This window comes from Ictidomys tridecemlineatus, chromosome 6 (genome assembly GCF_052094955.1).
Source record: "Ictidomys tridecemlineatus isolate mIctTri1 chromosome 6, mIctTri1.hap1, whole genome shotgun sequence".
NCBI classification, from domain to species: Eukaryota; Metazoa; Chordata; class Mammalia; order Rodentia; family Sciuridae; genus Ictidomys; species Ictidomys tridecemlineatus.
In genome coordinates, this window is record NC_135482.1 from 23162860 (window position 1) to 23187204 (window position 24345).

Sequence of the window (24345 nt, forward strand, 5' to 3'; positions counted from 1 at the left end):
CCTACCTTCTACAGAGTAGTAATACAAGTGTACCTAAAGGACAAAGGAAGTAGTTAACTGATGTCTGGAACATGTTCCCAGATCTTTGCTCTACAACTTACAGATATTCTTAGGATGAGAAATGTATGTCATGTGGTTTAAGGCCTTAGACTGAGTCCAAAAGACAGAGACATTCCTGACTCTGGTACTATTTATTGTTACTTTGGACAAGTTACTTAGTCTAAGTTACATCTGTAAAACACAGTTGATTAGAGTCCTGCTTCATTGAGGTGTGTGTGCATGTGCACATGAGAGAGAATTAAATAGTATATTTGAAGTCCTTAGCTCAGTGCTGGGTTTATATAAATAGATATTATGTTATTGTTATTTTTATGGTGATGATGAAATAATAATGTCATTAACTATAAAAAAATAAAAGGCCTTCAAGAAGGTCTTGTTCTTGCAAACATTGTAATGAAATAATGTATTTCTGCAATTGTCATGACCATTTTATCAGATTGTGGACATTGATATATGATGTGCTGTGATAATCTACTTCTGTGCCACAGGACAGCCAGATCCATCACCTGTTAACACAACATTAGCCAGTATTTTTGAAAGGTTGTCAGAATAAATTGCTGAGGAAAATATGTACCGAACAGTTCCCTCTCTTTCCAGGCTGCAGAGAGTGGCAGTATCAGCATAAATTTAGTTTTGGATAACTTTAGATATTTACTGTGGTCCCTGAGACTCTACCTAAAATGAAACCTCAGGAAAATAACAGTGTAGAAGAACAGAGGATTTCAGTGTTTGCAGTTTCTCTCTTAAAAGCAGTTCATCTTTGGGGAGGACACAGGGAAGATTTCTAAAACAAACTGATTATTAGAGTAGATAAATATGAACTTCAGGCTTTTCTGTCTGTCAATCTTCAGGATCCTGTGTCTTCCTCGTGCAGACCATAAAACATAATGTGGAAACACCTGCTCTCAATTCTCATGACCTGTGTATCCAAGACCCCATCTGACAGGTCCATTAATGCCGAAGTCTGGCTTGGCACAAATCAGGAGCCACTTGTCAAAAAGAAACTAACTTTATTTTTAGAACTACAAACGCCAAACAAAACAGCTCCAGGGAAAAACCCTCAGAGCCCAACTGCCACCACCGGCTTCCACAAGCCTCTCTCCCCCACACCAGCCTTTTCCTCCCACAATCCTCCTCCTCTTGAGGCCGATTGGCTGGGTTGCGTGGGCAGAGCCAAAGAAGTCACCCAATGAGCAGCTCCGTGGAGGAGCCAATCAGCTAGATGTTGCTGGGGCAGCTGTGAGCCAATCATCAGCTGGCAGTCTGAAGGGCAGGGAAACAGCCCAATGAACATCACCGCAGAGGAGCCAATCAGCTAGATGTTGCTGGGGCAGTCTGAAGCTTGCTGGCAGCTGGAAGTTTGCTGGGGCCCCTTTGGCTGTGGCTCTCAACATCTCCCCCTCTCTGTTTAAACAACAAGCATGTGGCTTATGGACCGTGCCTGCCTTAGGTTGTCCAATACATATGGTCCTTACCCGTCTTCGGATGAGCTGACCTCAGGGCGTCAGCCTCCTGTCTTAGGTTGGTACCATTGTAATTGGATCTTACCCGTCATTGACTACCGGTCCAGTACAGCCACACCTGTGGAGAGGTCTCAGCGGGGGGGGGGGGTGAGGTTCTTTGCCTCACCTCTGTTGACCCCCAAATTTTAGCTGAATGATCATGACAAGCAGAAGGGAGGAAGATATACCAAGTCAATTGACGGCTCCTTTTGGGAAAATTGTACCACCGATGATATCATCAGCAAAAATACCCCAACACTACCACAAGTCGCTGCACCAACAGATAGTTCACAATGCATACAAATGACACATAGTTCTGTAAGCAGTTCAGTGCAAGTTCTGTAAGCAGTTCAGTGATGGCTATTGCAGAAACTGTAGATTAGTTTTTTCTTTGTCTTCACCGGCACAGGGATGAAGATAGGAATTCTGGCAATAATGACTAAAGAAAAAATTAGGTAACATTCCAGAAGACACTAAAAGAAAACAATTTTCTTAACAATTTATATTATCTTCATCGGCACTGGGATGAAGATAGAAATTCTGGCAATAATGGCTAAAGAAAAAATTAGGTAACATTTCAGAAGGCACTAAAAGAAAACAATTTTCTTAACAATTTACATTATAGTGAAGAGAATTATTAAATATAATGAAAACGAAAGGTGAGAGTAAACAAACAGATCTGTTAACCTCCTTTTTTGTTTACATATTAAAACAATTCTTAACAGTTATTTACCCAATTTAAATTAAACCATTTAAATCACGTGAATAAAAAAAAAATATTTGGATCCATCTTTTCATGAGCGCTCATCATATATGATATATAGAAATATGTACATTGGACATACGTACATTCAAACATATAACACAAAACACAAGTGTGCACACATAATATAATACATACAACACATAACACAATAGTAAAGGCCTTATAACTTTTTACAGGTAAAATCTCTATTGCAATGTTTAAAAACTCTATAGTCAAAAAAAAAAAAAAAAAATAGAACTGATCAGCAAAACATTAACCTAGGTCTGTATGAGCTCAAAAAAATAAAATAGAACTTCATGATATGGGAAAGGGCAATAATAAAATAGATATTGAAAAAAGCATCCTGGTTCTGTCGCAGATGTAAGGATAGCCAAATTGGAGTTTTGGATATCAGCTATTATGGATTTGAGCTAAATCATCTTCTTTTTGGTCTGTAGAAATCGCTTTAGTTAATCTCTCTGGAATCCAAATCGGCTGCTGTTCTCTCTGTGGAAACACAAAAACAGACCCCCGACTCCAGACAATCACTGGGTCAGGATTTTAGTTAATCTCTCCGGAATCCAAATCAGCTGCTGTTCTCCCTGTGGAAACACACAAACAGGCCCCCGACTCCAGACAATCACTGGGTCAGAACCTTGGTTAATCTCTCTGAAATCCAAATCGGCTGCTGTTCTGGGTCAGAACCTTGGTTAATCTCTCTGGAATCCAAATCGGCTGCTGTTCTTCCTGTGGAAACACACAAACAGACCCCCGATTCCAGACAATTACTGGGTCAGGACCTTTCCATTGTCCTGTTAGAATATCTTTCCAAAGTACCTTGGGCTTATGTACATTTTTTGGACACATATGCCTTTCTGCAGCACTAAGTCCTGATGAATCCAAATTTAAAAAGTTTAGAGTAAAAAGCGTTATTTTAAGTTTATCTTTGGGGAATATATACCCCTTCCCAATTCCATCTTTTTGCTTTAATAAGTACATTTTAATAGTTTGATGAGCTCTTTCAACTATGCCTTGACCGCTCTTGATTTTACTGGGAAGCTTCCTTCCTCTAACAATTTACTTAACACTCTTTCGGTTTGTTTTTTACTAATTGCTGATCCCGTATTTCTACTATAATACAACCCAACAAGATGACGCCAAACAAAACCGAGACAGAATCCAATAAAAAGGGAACCACACAAAATCATTATAACAGCCTTTCTATCCTCCTGATTGACATATGCATCCGTCCTTTCTCCCTATCTGTTCCTCAAACGCAAATAGTTTTTCCTCAGATGTGAGTGGTTTTTCTTCCCTCTTACTCATCTCCAGGGACAGGAAAGTTAAAACAAAAACGAAGCAAAACAAAAGAGGAGACTTAGAATGGCTCCCCATCCTCTCGCCCTGCCCTCAGGGGCGAGCAGTTTACTTACCCTCAGTTGCTCCCCGTGCGAGCCACCAAATGCCGAAGTCTGGCTTGGCACAAATCAGGAGCCACTTGTCAAAAAGAAACTAACTTTATTTTTAGAACTACAAACGCCAAACAAAACAGCTCCAGGGAAAAACCCTCAGAGCCCAACTGCCACCACCGGCTTCCACACGCCTCTCTCCCCCACACCAGCCTTTTCCTCCCACAATCCTCCTCCTCTTGAGGCCGATTGGCTGGGTTGCGTGGGCAGAGCCAAAGAAGTCACCCAATGAGCAGCTCCATGGAGGAGCCAATCAGCTAGATGTTGCTGGGGCAGCTGTGAGCCAATCATCAGCTGGCAGTCTGAAGGGCAGGGAAACAGCCCAATGAACATCACCGCAGAGGAGCCAATCAGCTAGATGTTGCTGGGGCAGTCTGAAGCTTGCTGGCAGCTGGAAGTTTGCTGGGGCCCCTTTGGCTGTGGCTCTCAACAATTACAGCCCAGTTCCCTGCTCTGTGCATCTTTAAATTTAAGGAGAACTATAGAAAATACATTTGGGAGCTGGGGTTGTGGCTCAGTGGTAGAGCACCTGCCTAGCACATGCAAGGCACTGGATTTGATTCTCAGCACCACATAAAAATAAATAAAATAAAGATATTGTGTTCATCTACAGCTAAAGATATTTTTTAAAAAGAAAATGTCTGTAAAAATTCTCTGTCCCATTTAATCTCATTCTCTACCCCTTAACTAAATATGTAGCTTTCCTACTAAAAATATTTCTCTTAAATCAACTGCCTTTCTCCTTTCCTAAAATGCCTTTCTAAATTCTATTTTCCCCTCATGAAAATGTTTACAGATTGGGCAATTATTTATGCTGAAGATTCTCTTCATGTACTGGCATCTTCCTAAACCTCAGAGAAAATCATCTTTTGAGGACATTGCTCCAGCCTTTGTGGCTGAGAGATATAATTGCCTTGTCTGTTGAACTCTCCACCAGGCTATGGGGTGGGCATCCTCTGTTGGAGAGCAATTCACATGCAGGTTTTGGAGCTACACCAGCCCTTCCAGGGGGTGTATTTATATTTATATATATATATATATATATATATATATATAAATTTTCTTGAGAATACTATATGGTATCCAAGCTTTATATAGTAAAGATAATGATAATTTAGAAACTTTCCTTTTTCTTTATAGAGGGCAACAACTGCTAGACAAAGGCGAAGAAGACACCAGTTACTCCTAGAGGAATTATTAATCACTTTCCCCCTCCCTTTCACCTGTGGGTTTTAGAGAGTTCATGGGGAAAGGAGGTGACAGCACAGCCATTAGCTGATAATTGATAAACTTGATGGTGGTGATATGTTGTCTTGCAAGCCTCATGAGATAGTCGTGGTGATGAAAAACCAGGATTTGGTGTTTGAGAAATAGAATAAAGTATTAAACAAAAGTGGAACTCATTACCCAGGCTGAGCCTCATCCAGGTTTTCTAATGGAAGGTGCACAGTTTAATTTGAGGCCAGAAGTCCAAGAGCAAGGCATCAAAGGTCGGTTCCTTCTGAGGACAGTGAAGGAGGAGCTTTTCCAGGTCTCTTTGCTTGGCTTGTCACTGTGTCTCTTTACATTGACTTCCCTCTAGTGTGTCTCTCTGGGTGTCCTGATCGACCCTATTTATAAGTATGCTGGTCATATTGGGTTATGGCTTATTTTGATGACTTCACTTTAACTTGCTCTGTAGAGATTCTCACCTTCAAATAAGGAAACACTACTGATACTTAGGACATCAATATGAACTTGAGCCGAGGCCAATTTCAACCCACAGCATGTATACAGGAGCACTTATCCCCTAACTCCTGTGAGTGTGGTCAGCTAACACCTCACAGCCGCCTCCTGTCCCTGGAATTGTTCTAACAGAAGCTGCTTTGCTTATGCCCAGTGACACTCTCTGTCACTAGGTGGGCCACAGACAAATACTGGCTAACTTGGAGGATAGCGAGTTAGACCAGTCTCCTTGCCTCAAGATTATTAGACCAACAGTGTGGGACAATTCAGGCTCCAGAGTGACTCAGGGGTTTCGGTGGCTACAATTTTGTAGGATCTCTAAGGGCATTGTACATTGACTTCATCTTACTAGACTGCAAGCCCCTTTCCTCATTAATGATAACCAGGAAGCTTTATAGTAAGCGTTAGTAGTATTTGCAATTAACAATGACCTTTGTGTATCTATTAGGCCTTATAGCACAATGAGGGTACATTCTTGGTAAACACATATTTGAAAAAGGTCTTGGTAAGATGAAGCTTAGCATCATTCACACAAGATACATTGAGTAGTTCTGTAGCAAGGACAACATATATCTAACAACAGTGCTAACTTTTATGAAATGTAGATGGACTCCTAGGCACTGAATGATATGTTAAGAAATTACATCAGTCCGAAAAACAAAACTGAGATATTTGTAATGAGGGGCAGAATTTTGTCACCATGAACACTGTACTACTAAGTTCAAACTTAGTTTAAGAAGAAAATTAGCTAATCCCTCCTCTTCTCTAACTAGAGAATATTTTATAAGATGAGGAAGTTCAGATTCTTTGGAGATATTCATGATCTTTTAACAAGGCATCGAGCTATGCAACAAAGATTTTGACTTTTGCTGACTCTCACTGAAAATGAGTGGCATACTAGCTCAACTAAGTAAGGTGATGAATATTTTGATTTCTGAAAAATAAGAATTACAAAATATACTAAAAGACACAAAACCACAATATGTATAACAAAATGCTAAGGTGAGTGTCTATTTCTATAACCAAATTGATATAATGAAATACATTTGTTTTTCTATAATGTGTTGTGACTATTTTTCCCCTCCCTAGCTCAGAAGGGTGTAACAAGGTGCAAATATTAGTACACACTTTGCCAAGAAGTTGTTAGTGGGCTGAGATGGGAGCTGAACTTTTAAATAATCAATTTGCAAAAGAAATGTACCCACTTTTGGCAACAGGGATGGATGAGGATGAGTCTAGCAGAAAGTTGAACACACATGCCACTCACCTCATAGCACCTCAATAGAAGTAACCCAGGAATCAGAATCTCAAAATGTACCATCTACACTGCACAGGATTCAATAAGTTTACCACTCATCATACCAAAAACCAAGATAGCCACAACTTGAATGGAAATGATGCCAACATTGGAATAAATCAGATATTTTAAAAAATCTGACAAGGATTTTAAAAGTAGCTATTGCAAAAAATTCTTCAATAAGTATTTGCTAATTATTTTGAAGCAAATGAATAAGTAGAAAAATCTCAGCTAAGAAATATATGTTATAAAGAAGAACTAAATAGAAATTTTAGAACTGGAGAATGCAATCAATGAAATTAAAAAACAAATACAACAGAAATGCTCACTGGAGAGGTTCAACATTAAAGTGGAAATGTCAGAGGACAGAATCAATGAGTTTGAGGACAGAGCACTACATTTATCAAACATGAATGGAAAAAAAGAAGACTAAAAGGATTAACTGTGTCTAGAGGTTCTGTGGTAAAATGACGAAAGAGCTAAATTTATATTGTCAGACTTATGGTAATAAAGGAGAAAGAAGCAGTGGCATTATAAATGTATTGAAAAAAATGATGGAAAACTTTGCAAATATATTGAAAGATTTAGATCTATAAATGCAACAAGCTGTGTTGTCCCTAAATAGAATAAACCCAAACATCATAGTTAAACTTCTGAAAACTGACAACAAAGAAAATTCTTAAAAGTAGTTAGAAAATGAAGCACACATTCAAGAGACAGAAGATTTCTTATTCGAGAGACCAGCAGGAAGCAGAAATAGAAGAAAGAATTGCCAACCATGAACTTTATATCTGGAAAAAACATGCTTCAGAAATGAAAGTATCAAAATATTATCAGAAAAAATGAAAACAGATAATTTCTTGGTAGCATAAATACCTCTATGGATAAAGTTCTCTAAATAGAAAAGAAATGACAGGAAAAAAGGATGGAATTTCAGAAGAGAGAGAAGAACATCAGAAAGGACAAAAGTGGGAGAAAATGTAATATCTTAACTTCTGAATTTCTTAAATATTTGATTGTTGAAGTAAAAATTACAACACAACATAATATGTTGCTCAATGTATGTTTAAAAATTATTTCTTTTATATTTTAAAAATAAGGAGAATAAAATGACCCTAATGAAAGTAAGATTTCTATAGTTTTTTCAAAATTACAAAAGCAAATTCGCATTTGAACTATGTATGCTCTACTGAATGAAGAAAAGCAGATATTATTAATCATTTCCACAGACAAATAAAATGAAGTATAAAGATGTTTTATACAAGCCCAAAGTCACCTTTCATATATACACAATGCCTGTTTTTTTCTGAATTGCTAGCAATTCTATGTCAATGGAATATGAATAACAAAGAGTTTACTCTACTTTTCCCTCTTTAAAAGAGAATTAGTTAATTTTCTAGGAGTGATGGAAACTATATAAAACAGGCTTTGATAATGGTTGTACAATTGTTAACTAAAATTCATGGAAGCTTAAAATGCGTGTTTAATGGTATATAGATTACATCTCAATATTGCTGTTGAAAAAGAGAGATAATTAGTGTAAAATGCCAATAAAGCAAAACTTTAAGGACAAAAGCTAATTTCTGGTTTATTTCCTGAAATTCATAAAGACATGTCTCATGTCATGGAGATTCATTGAAATTCAAGCAAGAATCGGGGCAGTCCGTTTGTATAATTTTGCACTAGGCTTGATTGCTGTGCCAAATTTATTTCTTTAAAAAATTTTCTGGACTGTTTTGATTGGGAAAGAAATGCATATAAACATTCAGAAAAGTAGCAGGATATAAGATCAATACCCATAAATCAAATGCATTTCTATACATTAGTGATGAATCCTCTGACAGAGAAATTAGGAAAACTACCCCATTCACAATAGGCTCAATAAAATAAAATACTTAGAAATCAAAAAGAGAGGTGAAAAACCTCTACAATGAAAACTACAGAATACTAAAGAAAGAAATTGAAGAAGACTTTTGAAGATGGAAAGATCTCCTATGCTCTTGGATAGGCAAAATTAATATTGTCAAAATGGCCATACTACCCAAAGTGCTATACAGATTCAATGTGATTCCAATTAAAATCCCAATGTCATTTCTTACAGAAATAAAAAAAGCAATCATGAAATTCATTTGGAAAAATAAGAGACCCAGAATAACCAAAGCAGTCCTTAGCAAGAAGAGTGAAACAACTGACATCACTGTACCAGACCTTAAACTATACAAAGCTATAGTAACAAAAATAGCATGGTATTGGCACCAAATTAGACATGTAGACTAATGGTACAGAATAGAAGACACAGAGACAAACCCATATAAATACAGTTATCTCATACTAGAAAAAGGTGCCAAAAACATACATTGGAGAAAAGATAGCCTCTTCAACAAGTGGTGCTGGGAGAACTGGAAATCAATATGCAGCTAATGAAACTAAATCCCTATCTCTCACAATGCACAAAACTTAACTCAAAATGGATCAAGGACCTAGGAATTAGTCCAGAGACCCTGTGCCTAATAGAGAAAAAAGTAGGCCTAAATCTTCATCATGTTGTATTAAGAATTATTAAATGGGATGGACTGAAACTAAACAGCTTCTTCTAAGCAAGAAACAATGAGATGAAGAGAGAGCCTACATTTAAAATTTTTTTAAAAAAATTTTAATTTGTTATATATGAAATTTTTAATATCTCTGGTTGTACACAAAGTCACATCCTTCATGTCTTCATACATATACTTAGGGTAATGATGATCATCTCATTCCGCCATCTTTCCTACCCTTTTGCCTCTCCTCCTCCACTCCTCCCTCCCTTTTTCCCCTTTGCCCTATCTAAAGTTCATTTAATCCTCCCACCCCACCCCCCAGGATATTATAAATCAGCATCCTTAAATCAGAGAAATCATTCAGCATTTGTTTTTTGGGGATTGGCTAATTTCACTTAGCATTATATTCTCCAGCTCCATCTATGTATCTGCAGATGCCATGATTTTATTCTCTTTTAATGCTGAATAATATTCCACTGTGTATATATACCACATTTTCTTTATCCATTTATCTATTGAAGGGCATCTAGGTTGGTTCCACAGTTTAGCTATTATGAATTGTGCTGCTATAAACATTGATGTGGCTGCATCACTATAGCATGCTGCTTTTAAGTTCTTTGGGTATAAGCCATGAAGTGGGATAGCTGGGTCAAATTGTGGTTCCATTCCCAGTTTTCCAAGGAATCTCCATACTGCTTTCCATATTGGCTGCACCAATTTGCAGTCCCACCAGCAATGTATGAGTGTGCCTTTTTGCCTACATCCTTGCCAACACTTATTGTTGTTTGTATTCTTAATAGCTGGCATTCTGACTAGTGTGAGGTGAAATCTTTGAGTAGTTTTGATTTGCATTTCTCTAATTGCTAGAGATGTTGAACATTTTTTCATATATTTGTTGATTGATTGTACATTCTCTTCTGAGAAGTGTCTGTTCAGTTCCTTGGCCCACTTATTGATTGGAGTATTTGTTTTCTAGTGTTAATATTTTTGAGTTCTTTATATATTCTAGAGATTAGTGCTCTATCTGACGTGTGTGTAGTAAGAATCTGTTGTTCCCAATTAGTAGGTTTTCTATTCAATTTACTGATTATTTCTTTTGCTGAGAAGAAGCTTTTTAGTTTGAATCCATCCCAGAGAGTCTACATTTTGGGAGAAAATTTTTGCCACACATGTCAGATAGAGCACTCATCTCCAGGATATATAAAGAAATAAAAAAACTTAATACCAAAAAAACAAACAACCCAATCAATAAATGGGCTAAGGAGCTGAACAGACACTTCTCAGAAGATAATAATCCAATCAATGAATATATGAAAAAATGTTCAACATCTCTAGTAATTAGAGAAATACAAATGAAAGCTACTATAAGATTTCATCTCATGCCAGTCAGAATGGCAGTTATCAAGAATACAGACAACAGGCACTGGGGTTGTAGTTCAGTGGTAGAGTGCTTGCCTTGCATGTGTGAGGCACTGAGTTTGACCCTCATACCACATAAAAAAATAAATTAAATAAATAAAGGTACACAAAATACAATAATTTTTTTTAAAAAAAATACAGGCAACCATAAATGTTGATGAGGATGTGGGGGAAAAGTCACACTCATATATTGCTGATGGGACTGCAAATTGGAATGCAGAATGGAGATTCCTTGGAAATCCTGGAATGAAACCACTATTTGACCCAGCTATCCCACTCCTCTGTCTTTACCCAAAGGACTTAAAAACAGCATACTACAGTAACACAGCCACATCAATGTTCATAGCAGCTCAATTCACCATAACTAAACTCTGGAAGCAACCTAAATGTCCTTCAATAGATGAATGGTTAAAGAAACTGTGGTATATACACAATGGAATATTACTCAGCATTAAAAGAGAATTAAAATTATGGCATTTGCAGGTAAATGGATGGAATTGGAGAATATCATACTAAGTGGTAAGCCAATTCCAAAAAACCAAAGGCTGAATGTTCTTTCTGATAAGTGGATGCTGATCCATAATGGGGGTGGGAGAAATAGGGGAACTTTGATTGGGAAAAGGGGAGGGAGTGGTGGGAGGGAGTTTTATGGGGGTAGGAAATTTGATGGAATGAGATGGACATTATTACCTTAGATACATGTATGACTGCATGTAGGGTGCAATGCTACATTGTGTACACCTAGAGAAATAAAAAGTTGTGCTGCATTTGTGTACAATGAATTAAAATGCATTCTGCTGTCATATATACCTAATTTAAATAAATAAATAAATAAATGTTTTAAAATGAAATCATTTTTTATTCTTCTTCTATACAGAAAGAGTATAATTAAAACCAAATATCTTCTGAGCTTTTACCCTAGAATTCCTTCTTTCCATGTTGGTACTGCAGAGGATTATACATGAAGAAAATTAATATTCACTTCTCGAATTAAACAAAAATTTTTGCTCATGAAAATCCAGAATGAATGAATTTCTTTAATAATAAGGATAAAATGTAGTATTGTATTGTGTTTGTAGTCTGTTAGAATTGTTATGCTTGACACTTCCTTTTGTAGCTTTCTTGTCAATTCTACATAGTAGTGAACAATATTTCATGGGGTAGAGAGCGGCAATCTGAGGAGAATTATGAGCAAAGGACTTGATCATGAAATTTAATACATGATTTTCACTTACTAGGGGTGGAGAGAGGTCTTTTCACAGAAGGAAAAAAAAGATCAAAAAGATCAAATCTAAATCTCTTTGAGGTATCTATTATTACTCTAAATAGTTAAGTAATATTAATGAAACATAATATGTCAATAATTGAAGGGACATGGAGTTGGGAACCAACTGAACAAGAACCTCATGCCATCTTTTTTTTTTTTTTTTTTTTTTTTTTTTTTTTAAAGGAGAGTGAGAGAGGGGGACAGAGAGAGAGAGAGAATTTTAACATTTATTTATTTTTTTCTTAGTTCTCGGCGGACACAACATCTTTGTTGGTATGTGGTGCTGCTGAGGATCGAACCCGGGCCGCACGCATGCTAGGCGAGCGCGCTACCGCTTGAGCCACATCCCCAGCCCCCCTCATGCCATCTTAATGGCAGATGAGTCATAATCTCTCTGAACTGACTTCTTTTTCTGAACTAGAAAATAGAATTAATATGGTAATGAACATGATGGGTCTTGATACAGTATAAATTTTAATATGAAGTTGGGATAATGATTGTTATTTCAGAAATTATTTTAAAATATAATGCAAAGGAATTTCATTCTGGATAATGTACATATTCCAGGTAGTGTTTGTGATTTACTCAGCTTTTTTTGTCACTGTGACCAACAAATCTGACAAGAACAATTAGAGGAGAAAGTTTATTTTGGCTCATTGTTTCAGAGTTAGAGTCTATAGATGGCTGAGACTCCATAGCTCCCAAGGTAAGGTAGAACATCGTGGTGAAAGGGCATGGGCTGAGGAAAGCAGCTCAAGACATGGCAAAAGGAAGCAGAGAAAGAAAGCTCTGCTCACCCAGGACAGAAAATAAATCCCAAAGGCACACCTATGGTGACAAACCTCCTGCAACCAAAGGGCATGGGCTGAGGAAAGCAGCTCAAGACATGGCAAAAGGAAGCAGAGAAAGAAAGCTCTGCTCACCCAGGACAGAAAATAAATCCCAAAGGCACACCTATGGTGACAAACCTCCTGCAACCACATCCTACCTGCCTACAGCTACCACCCAGTTACTCCACTTAAGTGGATTGATCCACTAATTAGGTTACAACTCCTAATCATTTCACCTCTGAATCTTCTTGCATTGTCTCACATGAGCTTTCGAGGGATACCATATATTCCAACCATAAGAGTTTTATAATAGAAAATAATGTTATTAACCAATTTGATTTTCCTAAATTAATAACTAGCATTAACATTCCTTTAGAATGCCTTTTTGTTCATGTAAGCGGGTTTTTGTAAAAGACAGCAGGTAAGTTTACAACCTTAAGCTGGATCTACAAATAGTTAAAAATGACCAAGGAGGTAGATAGCTAGAAGTACAGGGGTTATCAAAAAAACTGAAGCCAAGTGCCTGAGGGTTAGCTCTTTACCGTCAGTTGTTTACAGTTTGGCTGAAGTTCAGCACTGCTTCAAAGATGTAATATACTGTCAATCTCAAAAATGCTTCATTTCCATTTATAGATAAATAAACTGAACAATAACTTAATGAATGTGACTAATCTTCATTGCTATTAATTAATGAGATGTATTTGATCTAGATTCTGCATGGAAAGGCCAAAACCCATTTTCTTTCCACACTCTATTTAACCCAAAAAGCCAGGAATTCCTCCTATAAAGCTGGGTTTTCCATGATGTTATTTACTTCTATTTGATGATTAAGCTTTAATACTAATTCTCCTACTAGCCTCCAACTTAGGCAAAACACCCACTAAATCTTCATGACACACTAAGAACAAAAGGCCAGATTACTCCTAGATGGCTATTATGAAGTAAATGAGGACAGGAGTAAGTGAAAGATCTCCCCCACCATTTCTCAGAAATGTGAGAATGCAGAATCAAATATTAGACAATTGGGCATCTTGGAAAGACACACCTCATATTGGCCATCTGGCTACTCTTTGGAAGGCAGGCTGTAGTTGGGGGTAAGAACTTCACTGACTATGATTCCACTGATAAGCCCACCATCCCAGTGGAGATGGTGGTGCTCTCCCATACAAATAAATTAACCAGGAGATATTCACCTTCGAAGACAAAAAGATTATTTTCACCTTAGAAAATATTTATAATCAGCATCAGCTATTGGCATGACCAGAATCAAGAGTCAGGTTGATAAAGTCATTGGGCCATTCTACCACAGCATGAAAAGGCTCACTTGTGTGTGATGTATGTGTTTATGAATTTGCATGTTTGTGTCCTCAAGGTTTTTATTTGTTCATTTGCTGGGCAGGCAGTGCTTATAAGGCCAGAGTTATAAATGTGACTCTTGTGGTACACAGATTAGCTTTTCTACAACCAGTTCCCACTAATCCATCTCATTCAGCTTTTCACAAGTCATAGAGAAGGTCAGGACAGAAAATATGAATGACACAAAGAAAGCCATACCAACTATGAGAAAGAAAATAATTATGATCAAAAACATGTATGTATTAAAGGGGCACTATCTGTCAGAAGCATAAAGATCCTTTTTTCTATAGAAAACGTTATTAGGCCTTGTCTCTAATGCTTAAGACACTTTCTTGATGTGAGAATTATTCTTCAAGTAGATTTGGCCATTATAAGATTGCTCAGATAGGTTACATTTTAATGGCGCTCAGAGTATTTAAACAACTGGAGATCTATCAGACTTTATAAATAAAGATATTAGAGGGAGAACATCCAGGAAAATACACTATTATACATATTGTATCATCTCCAAACCTGCCCACAGCCCCTGTCAGAAACACAGACTTATCTGCAAAAGCTAGAAGAGACTCAAGACTGTAGTCAGTTGGCACAGGCATCAGATGTCTGATGTTCCATAGAAATAAGATTGTTAGAGAACAAGAAAGCAAAGGTAGTGAAGTAAATGGATCAGTATAGGGGAGAAAGGAGCAGAAGCAGAAACCAGAGACAAAGGGCCTCTGAAAGCAATAGAAAAGGTACACAGAGGTTTAACCTTCATACAAGATCCACACCTTCCTGGTCTCTTTAATCTTCACCAAACTCCTGTGGAGTCAATACCAGCACTCTCCACATTATTATAGAAACTGCGAAATATATTTCACAAACCAGACTTAGTGAACTTGAGCATAAACTGAGAATGTCCCTAGCCAACCAGACTGTGTGGTAATAAGACTCATTAACAGATGTGGGACAGAAATCCAGAGGGTCAAAATTCCTTAGAGATCTGACCACAACAAAGGATCAGGAGGTCTAGACCACTTTGCTTCTGTGTTTTCGTAACTCATCCTTTTGCAATTGTATTAATATTAAACACTATTGTTTATAAAATCACAGACACACACACCCAAAGACAAAGGTGACCCATGATTCTACATAAATAATGACCAAACACTATATCCACAATGTGAGTAATGCAATTAGGGTCTTTAAAATAAGAAAATGAACAAACTATGCAAGTTTAAAAGAAATTCCTTCCAACTCCAGGACATTAATCATGGACAATCATGGACAACAAGCTGTTTCTGCAGCTATTATTGCTGATGCCACAGACCTGGAGCAATGGATACAGCAAAGCTGAACTAGCTGTCTGCCCTCTGAGCTCAAGTTCTGATGGAACAGAGACTTGACCCTTTAGAAAGACAAGTCATCTCTACACTGGAAAGAGTGGTGAAGTATTTCTATGCCTATAGTTTATACATCTACAGTATCCAAAGAGTCTCTGACCATCTGATATGGAAGGGGAGGGCAGTATAAGTTACTGTCTTTAAGGACAATATAATCAGTTTTTCTTTCTCCTTCAAACACATTATCTAGTGCAAGATTTGGGGTAGGGGGAAAGGTGCTATTAGTTGGTACTAAATTTTTCAATTTTACTGTCTTTCCACTATTGCTTATCTAGATTAGTGGTTGTAAGAATGAACTCTAGCGACAGATGGACTTGTTTTTCAATGTTGACTGTATCACTGACTAGCTGGGTGACCACAGATGAGTTATTGAGCCTCTCTGGCTCTCATCGTAAAGTGAAGACACTGATACTGCTGGTTATCAGTGATGAGTACTGCACCCTCACATGTTGAAGTATAACATTAGAGAAGCACATTGAGGCAAGCATATAAAGCAGGGTTTACTTAGAAAGGGGTAACATATAGACTCTCCCTAGTAGGGAGAAGGGGGCCATAGCTAGTATCCTGGTATCCCAAGAAGTGACAGCGTCCTGCCTTTTTTTTTTTTTAATAGTCCTAGACTTCCTTTGTTCTTGTGTTCTGTTCCCCTTACCTTCCTCCTTACTTCATACTTGACTAAGCCCAGGAGGTGCTCAGGTGGGATGGCCAAAAGGTGAGAAGCAGATGCGCTGGAGGGGCCAAGCAAGAAGGGGTCATAATTAACACCTCTCTGTAGGGACAATCCCTGGGACAGGTTGCCTTAGCAGCAGGTTAGAGCAGGGGCAGATTATCTTGATTAGGGTGGAGGTAGGACTCTGAAGGCATTGGCATTTCAATCTCTCTCCAACTTCCCAGACCCAAATTGGCCTCCTTGATCCAATCTGACCTGATTTACCTATCTATACTGATTGCCTCTTTTAATTCAGGCTTCAATACCAATATTTAACTAATAGGTCTATAGAGAGGAACACATAAGCTCCACGCATGTAAAGTGTATGTGGGCCTAGTACAAATTCAATTTTGATAAAAACTTGCTGTTATAGTAAATAACAAAGTTTAGGACAGGCTTATGAGGGCATTCTCCATGAAGAGAATGAGAAGTAAACTGGGTAGGTATTTTTTTAGACTTCTATAAAGAAGAGGAAGAAAGGAGGAGATTGGGAGTGGTAGTTTCAATAGTTTCTGAGGAATTTCTACTCAGTCCAAATGAGGTTCACAACTATGTCATGGAATTCTCAATGAGAAAAGTCTACACCTGTGTACACACACGTACATCTTTCTATATAAGAGGATACTGTCTTGGAGATCTTTTCATCCTTATAGAGGCATCTTATTTTCTATTGCCTAGACATAATCTATTTTTCCACTTCACTTTGGTGGATGTCCAAGTAACAAGTGACAAGAAGTGACAACTGAGAGCAATGAACATTAGTTTGCAATGAATATCTTTAAATATCTCCCCAATCTCTGAGCAAGCTCCTCAGGAAAGGGCCTCTTCTAAAACTCCATTTTATTTCTTTTGATCAGTTGATTAATATCTGGATGAGGATAAGTAAAAAAATCAGAGACTTGATCTGGATTTCAGAAGACAATACATGCAATTGTAGTCAGAAACACAACTGGTTTATTTCTAGTGTTATACTTCACGCAGACCTTTATTTTATTATCCACCTTCAGCTTAATTTGAATACCTAGCTCTGCTAGAGGAACCAGAAATGTTATATTCCTAACTGGAATAATAGTGGTACATGCTTCAGGGCCCTCATTGATGTGTCAATGAGCAAGTGATTTACCACAGGCAGAGAGTATCTGCTGCCCTCTGGAGGGTCTTGTGCTGTTACAGATGAAAATGACATTGCCCAAGGCATATTCCAAGGCAGACAAGAAGATCTGAAACAAACGAAAAGGTTTCAGGGCCATTTTTGAAAATTCACAACATGTGGAAAATGCTATACCCTGTACCTAGGCAGGAAAGTCCTAAAGCAAGAGCAAAAATAGAGATGGAGAAGTTCTACAATAAAGAAACCTGATTCCCAAACTAATAGGGCCATTCCCTATCTCCAATTAATTCCTGTCAATATTTGGGGAGCTAATATTCTGTAAATAATATTTTGTATTCATAATTTACAAATAAAAATTTTGGAATATGTACAAAAGGTTAATTAATTAAGGATATCTTAAATAAACCTCAAGAAGGGTAAGATTGATGAAGTGGATACATTCCAAAGAAAAGGCGTCACAACCCAAGCAGTAAAATATTGACTGGAGGGATGCAGTCTGCTATGGAAGTGTGATATGCCATGCTATAAGGTCCACATTTATCTTTTTCCCAATTTTTATTCTAATGAAACATTTGAGATGTTTATACTATTATATACCAAATGGAATTGTGATTTGTGCTTTTTCCAATATACACATCTGACTTCATGTACCAGATATCATCTTGTGCCAAAAATATTTGAAGGACAGATAGAAGCCAGGCATAATGGGGTTCTACCAAGAAATTCAGTTAGTACAGTGTCGGCCTCACATATGCCTTTATAGCTGTGCTCTCCTGGGACTGGGAAGATAACGCATTTGACAGAAATTTTAAAAAAAAAATGTAGTCAGGAGGTTTGGTTTTAATCCTTTTGTGTGACTAATTTTGTGATCCTGGTCAAGCAAATAAAATTCTCCTTTTTTGTAAAATAAATACCTAGAGAGCTAAGTATTGTCCATTGAGATAAAATATATGAAAATACTTCACACTGCATCTGATTTACAGTAGATACTCAACAAATTTAAGTCAATGTAATGTGCTCTGGTGAGCACAGAGATAGCAAAAGGTCATCCCAGGACATGGTTGAAACTGGAGGTCAAAACAATAATGACCAACCATCCCAGCTCAGTTTGCCAGGGACTGTTGTTATTTTGGTGCTTAAAGTATTTTTTATCATCATCTGGGAAACTCCTCGTTCCTGGGTGAACTGGAATGGTTGGTCACCCTACCTGCACATCCAGAACGGAGTGCAAATGACCAGGGACATGGTAACATTAGGAAGAGTGGTCCTGATATTGACCAGAATTTTTCAGGCAGGGGTTTCCTGATCAAATGGCCAAACAGATTTCAGAGTGTGAGTAGTGAAGCCTGGAGGTGGAGGTCAGTGGACACACCTGACTTTCCTGAGGAAAACTAAGGAGTCAGCTAGTGCTATCAGAGAGCAATTTTACAAAAGTAATGTCTTAAATGACTGCAGTGATAAGACTAGAGAGAATAATGAGAAAAGAATTTTCTCCTCAATGAATAATGCTAAGACAATTATTATCCATGATGCAAAAGAAAATACCCTGCCTCAGATGATACACAAGAATTAACTACTTAGAAGCCTAGATTTAGAATAAAAAATAAGCATTTTAGAAGAATATAAAGAAAAAAAAGCTTGATGAAAGACTTTTTTGTTTTTTTGCTACCAAAAGCAATAAAGATTTAATGCAATCCTCATGAAAATACTAACACAGTCTTCACAGAACTAGAAAAAAAGAAGTCCTCAAATTCATTGAATAATAAGAGTCCCAGAACAGCCATAGCAATCCTGAGCAAGAAGAGTGATGGCAGGAGGCATCACGATACCTGATCTCAAATACACAACAGAGCTATAGTGTAACAAACAGCATGGTACTGGCATCAAAATAGACATGAAGACCAATGGAACAAAACAGAAGACACAGAGACAAACCATACTTACAGTCATCTAATGTGTGACAAAGGTGCCAAAAATGTATATTGGAGAAAAGATAACCTTTTTAACAAATGATGTTGGGAAAACTGGATATTCATATGTAAAAGAATGAAATTATATCCCTCTCTCACCCTGCACAAAAGTCAACTCAAAGTGGATCAAAGACTTCAGAATTAGACCAGAAACTTTGCAACTGCTAGAAGAAAACAAAAGCTCAACATTCCACCATATTGGAGCAGGAACCAACTTCCTTAACAAGACCCCTCAAGCTCAAGAAATAAAACGAAGAATCAATAAATGGGATGCCAACAATTTTAAAAACTTCTATATAGCAAAGGAAAAGCTTCTTAAATAAGCTAAAAACAGAGAAAAATTGACAAAATGACAATTTGAAAATGGAAAGATTCCGTGAACACAGTGAAAGTTGAGCCGTAACTGGGAAGCTGTATTTACAACATATCAAATCTATAAAGTACTTGCATTAAGAATATGTTCAGAACTCAATAAATCCATAGGAAGAAGCCAGCAATGCAGTAGACACAGGATAGGAATAGGGCATTTGCAGAAGAAACGTGAGTGGCAAAAGCACATTTAAAAAATAAAATATAAATAATAATATAAAATATAAATAATAATATAATATATTATAATTATAATATAATGTAATCATATTTATATATGTAAAATAATATATATTTATATATAATATATTTATATATAACACACATTTACATATAATATATAATATAATAATATTAAATATAAATATTTATGATTACATAATTATATAAAAATATAAATATAAAATAATATAAAATATAAATATAAATAAATACCACAAAGAGATAACATTTTACCCAAAGCAGACAGTCAAATTAAAAAGCTTGTCAGTACCAAGTGTTGGTTAGAATGTAGAGTCACAGAAAAACTCTTACACTGCTGATGAGGGTGTAAACTGGCAAAACCATTTTGCATAACAAATGCTCAATATCTATAGATATTTTTAAAGTATATACCTGGGCAACACTTCCTAGAGAAAGTCAAACATGTGCCTAACAGATTATATATAAGAGCGTTCATTGTAGTGTAGCTTATGAGAATAAAAGAATAGAAACAATCTAAATGTCCAGCATGCGTAAAATAAATAAATTATGGTATCATTTATTTAATGAATTAATACCATACAGTTGTTAAATGACCAGAAATAGATGACTAATATTACTGAATCTCAAAAGCATAATATTGAACTAGAGAAAGCAAGTTGCAAAGGCATGGTAACATTTATATCATATGTAAAACTTAGTATTCTAAATTTTATGTATATACAACCTATAATAAAAATATAAAAATAGTCATAGAGACAATAAACTAACTAGAGATTACTTCCAAGGAAAATAAGATGGAGATGAAATCAGGAAAGAGTTCATAGGGCATCAAGTGTGTGTATTATGTATTTTTTTGAATATCTGAGGTAAATCAAGCAAAATGTTATGATTTTCCAGAGTTGAGGGATAGATTCATAAGTGTTATTTTATTCTCTATATTTTCTACATGCTTTAAATATTTGATTTTGGAAAAATTGAAAGTAATGTTGTTGATATTTAAATTCTAGTTACGTCAGAATTACTCTAAACTTTTTAAAAAGTGAGTCAAAACTATGTTGGGCTGGGATTGTGGCTCAAGTGGTAGCATGCTCGCCTAGCATGCGTGAGGCACTGGGTTCAATTCTCAGCACCACATAAGAATAAAATAAAGATATTGTGTCCACCTAAAACTAAAAAAATAAATATTAAAAAAAAGAATTGTCCTTGTAGCTGACCAACGCTGAGCATTATTTGCAAATAGTAAGTTAAGTTACCCCCTGTAATGACACAGATTCCACTGCCACTTCCCCAACACTAGATGTCACTTTACTTCATGCATTAAATTTGCAGAAGATTTTTCTGGTTGAAATGAGATGAATTTGGTATGCTTTATCAACTTCTTTCTCCAGTTGATTTAGAGAATGAAAAATCTGAAAGTGCTGTCTGCTACATATCCACCCAGAAAGGCAAGGAATATGTCTATTTGGGTTCATTTTTTTCCCCCAGCATCTATGGCATATAATAAGGTTGTAAGATTATTGGTAACTGAATGGACAAAATATATAAAAAACTAAGAGACCTCCTCTTCCTCCTCCTCCTCCTCCTCTTTCTTCTTCTCCTTCTCCTTCTCCTTCTCTTTTTTTTTTTTTTTTTTTAGTGCTGGAGATCCAACAACCCAGGGCAAACACTGAGCTATATCCCCAGCCTAAGGATACAAGAGACTTTGGAACAGTTTTTCCTTTGAATGGCAGCTAGGTGTTTGAAGCAGACCTCAAAATGGCCTGCAGGAGAAAACTGATGACTCTAACCTCTAAGTTCAGTCTGTGGTAAATGGGAAAGAGATCTTTTAATCCAAGGCTGTATCTCAGCAAATTGAGCATTGGATATTTGACAAATAAAGACTCCTTAAATCAACAGTTGTAACTCTTTAGGGAGGATGAGGACATGTGATGATCATGAAAACTGTGGACTTAGGAAATTTTCAAATAAACATATTAACAGTTGATACATGCAATTTCTGAAGATTTGCTGACCTCCTTAAGCTCATGCATGGATCCCAGCTAAGGATCCCCTACCTCAGATCAATAAAATCACCTGCCAGGGGCCTTTTCTGAGCCTTCTTAATTGTTTATTTTATGATGCTGGGATCAAACCCAGGCCCTTGGGATGCTGAGCTAAGGTTTCACTGCTAAGCTTGCATCCCTGGTCTTCCTGAGCCTCCTTAAACTGTGCTTTCACACTCTGGTAATAATTAGAATTTTTGCAAAGATCTCAACATGTTATGAGGATTGAAAAAACAAGGTATTGTAAATGAACAGTATAGAAACTTACTCTGAAAATTCAGGTAGTAAGCAAACGTGGGCAATAACTACTTTGGAAATACTTGGCTTGTAGATACCAGAATATTTATGTATATTTTTTCTATCAGAGTATTTAACAAAAGAAAAATGGAATTATTTATTTGTGAAAATATTTATTTGGAAGCTGCTTATTCTTTGGGGAGTAAACTAATTCCCAGGAATGGCTCCACAAATTAAAAATAATTAAAAATAATTAAATTAAAAATAATTCCTAGTGCCTGAATATTTGACCAACTGTTTTCATTTCTTCTCCTCCTCCTCCTCCTCCTCCTCCTCCTCCTCCTCCTCCTCCTCCTCCTCCTCCTCTTCCTCCTCCTCCTTCTCCCCCTCCTCCTTCTATTGATTCTTTCTAGTTATATATAACATTAGGGTACATTTTGACATAATCACAAAAGCATGGAATATTATTTGCTCTAATTCAGTTCCTAGCACTTTCCCCCTCCCTTTAATCCCTCTCGCTACTCACCTCCATCTACTAAATCTTACTTTAATTTATTTATAGGTTTTTTTTTTAGTGTCTTGTGGATATACTCGATGTTGGGATGTACGTATAAAAATTTGGTCAGATTCATTTTATACCTCATTTAAAAAAATTTTTTTAGTTGTCAATGGACCTTTATTTTATTTATTTATATGTGGTGCTAAGAATTGAACCCAGTGCCTCACTGGGTTCAATTCTTGGTTCTGCCACTGGGTTACAACCCCAGCCCCTCATGCTATACCTCTTAATGGAAAAGGACAACCTTATAATTTTATTACTAATTTTCTTGCACTGTAAGTATTACAAAAATAATCCTTAGCCCAAACTGGTTGGAACTACTTGATTTTATGAATAGAGTTAATATAATTTGCTAGGTGCAGTGGTGCGTGCCTGTAATCCCAGCAATTTAGGAGACTGAGGCAGGAGGATCACAAGTTCAACACCAACCTGGGTAACTTGGCAAGTCCTTGTCTCAAAATAAAAAATAAAAAGGGCTGGAGATGTAGCTCAGTGGCAGAGCATCCCTGGGTTCAATTTTGAGTACCAGAAAGCAAGAAAGTGAATAAACTTGCACTACTACATAGTGTAAAGATTCTCAAAATCAAAGAAACTTAAAACTTGTTTAACTTCTTTGCTCCAGAGTCTTTATTAAAGACCTCTTTCCAAGGATGCTCAGTTCTGTCAACCACTTTATCAATCTACCAAAATCAGGTGTTGAGTAACAACTAGGACTCTTCTTTTTATGACTATGCTTTTATTTAAACTACTTAGGCCGCAGTTATGACAGATAAATTGGGTCAGTTTTTTTTTTAAGAGACAGAGAGAGCGAGAGAGAGAGAGAGAGAGAGAGAATTTTAAAAAAATATTTATTCTTTAGTTTTTCGGTGGACACAACATCTTTGTTTGTATGTGGTGCTGAGATCGAACCCGGCCGCATACATGCCAGGCGAGTGCGCTACCGCTTGAGCCACATCCCCAGCCCATTGATCAGTTTTTTTTAAAAGTATTATTTTACTCACTGGACATTACATTAATGCCATGAGAATGATACAATCAGGGTTTATTCTTCTATTATACAATTTTGCTGTACGTGCTAGGTCATGGTAAAATAAGCCAATGACGATGTGAACATTTCAGCCCTATGAGAAAAATTTATATTTTCACAATCAACTACATGACCATACAATAAAATTTGTAAATTTTTGTGTATCAATTTAACATGTCCTCTCTGGTCTTAAAACTCGGAATCACCTGACTTTTCTCTCTAAAAACTATTATTGCAAGTGTTTGATAAATGACACCCTTTTCTCTGGAAGAAGTCATTTCCCGTGTGAGTCATGGGAGGCTAAAGCCACAAGCTTGTATTTCTAGGTCTACACCTGAGACCTTTTAATCATGTCTGATCATTCTGCCAATTTCTGGATACAAGAATTCATGGGTTTATGTTAACAACATATGCCAAATTCAAGTTTTCATTTTGTCATCATTCTTGACATTGTAAAGATTAATTAGCATTTTTTTAAAGTTTAGAATCATCCTGCAGCGGAGAAGTTCAGTGAGGATGGTAGATAAC